Below are 2,862 nucleotides of genomic sequence, written 5' to 3'. Positions count from 1 at the left end.
AGAAAATACATTTGGGGTTTTCATTAGTTGCAAGCCATAATCCTCAAATGAACAACAGTATAAATATATCACTTTGTTTGTAATCAAAACTACATGTTTGAGTTTGACTTTCTGACTTAAATTAATGTAATACATTAACTCTTCAATGATATTTTAATTTACAGAGATGTGCCTGTATATTATTTTGTCTTACAGTGTTGAAGTACAAACGACATTTCTTAAACAGGGAAGACAAAATAAGACATCAGTATAACTTGCCAAGTTTAATGCACTCTTAATTACAACTTTCTACATTACAGAATAATGAAGTTAATTCTTGAAAAGTTAATGCTTTTTTTTGCTTTGCTTTAACCTGCTGTGAAATAACAGTCACATGAAAGACATCAACAAGAATAAATATGTTTTCTAAAATGGCACAAAAAAAAAAAAATGTGAACTTATTTGAAACTTGATGTAACAGAGACGAAAGCAATACATTTAAACCTAGTTTATTCATCATCTCCTTTCTATTTAAAATAGAAAATATAAAAACATGTAGAATTAGATGCCAACGAATCAGTCCAAAGATCTTTTAAGTTTAAAGAAAAATGTAAACATTAATACAACATACAGTTAAGACTGTTGTGGAAACCAACAGATTAGTAGCAGGCAAGACTGAATATCAGGATTGGAAATAAAAGGAAGACTTCATCCAATCATGAAACACAATTTTATACCTACTCTACAAGAGAATCGTGGAACTTTTGTTCAACAGTACAGTAATTGTAAAAATAATAATAATAATAATTTAGACAGGTTTACATAGATTAATGTGACCTTTTATGTCCTGAGGCTATTTAGTAGGAGTAACTGTCTTGCTGATAAGTTACATCAAACCATTCTGCATCTGGGGTTTGTATACTGCATAAATATAAAGGTGTAAGGCTACCAGAGTCCCTATTGACCTTTCATTTAAAATTCCAAATATTTTGAGGCTGGCTGGCTGGCTGGATGGACAAATGAATGCACTAAAGAGAGAACAGATGGATGGATGTGATCTTTTATATAAAAACTAACAATAAAACCATGAAAACAATTTATTCTTGTGGAAATCAGATATTTATCATGTAGACAGTGGCACAGAAAAGGTCTTAAAACAATATTTTTCTTTCTTTTTCCATACTTGTCCAGTCCTATAGAATACTTTATTTGAACACTATAATGTTCCAACAGTTCCAAGACTTTTGAGGAACCCTCCATGTACTCCATTTGTAGTAAGTGACTTCTTCAAATTAGATTTACATAATGTTGCAAAAAGTATTGGGTCACACCACCAATCACTTCCATGGCTGCAGGTGTATAAAGGTTGTTGTGGAGAAACTTGACTAGCAACAGTGGGTGCATCAACAAATTGGACCTTATAGACTAGGAATAGGATGTCATCAAAGGTCATCTACATGTAAAAGTAGACAGACAAATACTTTTGGCAATATACTGTAATTATATATTTAGTTAACAAAAATGTTATGTGGCAATGATGATAAATAATGGAAGGAACTGTTTGATAACATAGGACATATTCGTATTTCATTCTATGACACATATTAGAAGAAAAGCAGAACAATAACACATGAATAAGACACTAGAACCATTTGATGGTTTGCTTGACCTGAAAACCACAAGCCCCTTTAGTGACTAATTCATCTTCAATGTATAGCAACCATAGTCATACATTTACTCATGGAACTTTTACCACTGCAGCAAAGGAGTGTATTTACTATTCCTTTTGTTCCATGTCAGATGGATGAAAAATGTGTCCCTGTAGCTGTCACACTAAGTATGAAAATATATAAGGTTCTATGGCGTCACATTCCTGCCAAAAATCAGGGGAGCGTATTAAGCAATCACAACAGTGCATCTTTCAATCGAGAGAGCGCATGAACGCAGCACGGCGAGCAGTAAAACACGCCCCTGCACCATCTGTTCGCTCTCGCAGAAAAATACGCTCTCTCGCACTGTTTAGTGGGCGTATTTGTCAGTTGGGGGCAGAAACTCTTCTGATTGATCTGATTGGCCGGATTTTCACTTTATATCCAGTCGCAGCCGGCACAGGACATTGCCTTATGGGAGAAGAAGAAGAGCAGGGAACGTGACGTGGGTTCAAAGCGTTGAAGAAAACGAGGAATAAATAAGAAGTTAAGGAAAGGAAAAGCTGATTGCAAAACCTTTTTTACCGGTGACATTTATTTTATTATATTTTTCAAGGGTGTCCTCTAAGGATGCTTATTTTTCTTTTTCTATGTGTTTTCGAAGTGTTTTAAATTTCTGACTGTATCCTATGTTGCATTCTGAGCCGGATGTCTCAACAAAATTTTATTATGATCTCATAATGACAGTAAAGATTCTTGAATGATTATTGATTACTTTATTAGCAATCTGTTTGCTGTGGATATGTTACATTAATTAGCCTGAGGCAATTTCTAATTGTAGATGTCAAAAACTCAACACTAACAGTATGTGTCTAAGAGGAAGTTTTCTCTAAACTCTGGATGCTGATTATAATAACCGTTTTATTGACATTGTTTGATACAGTTGAGGACAGCATTGAAGACTTCATTTTGTGAGATGTCAGAGGAAGTGATTCTCACACCACTCTTAACATCTGTAAGAATCGTGATTTCTTTTTGGATAAATATCACCTGTAAAAAAGTGTTGCAATCAACAAGCAACTTTTCGTTTCCTTACCTTCTTATTTATTCCTTGATTTCTTCAACGCTTTGAATCCACGTCACGTTCCCTGCTCTTCTTCTTCTCCTATTAGGCAATGTCCTGTGCCGGCTGCGACCAGATATGAGGTGAAAATCCGGCCAATCAGATCCATCA

Source organism: Girardinichthys multiradiatus, chromosome 9 (assembly GCF_021462225.1).
Source record: "Girardinichthys multiradiatus isolate DD_20200921_A chromosome 9, DD_fGirMul_XY1, whole genome shotgun sequence".
Lineage (NCBI taxonomy): Eukaryota > Metazoa > Chordata > Actinopteri > Cyprinodontiformes > Goodeidae > Girardinichthys > Girardinichthys multiradiatus.
The sequence above is the reverse complement of the archived record's forward strand: the minus strand, read 5'-3'. Positions refer to the sequence as shown.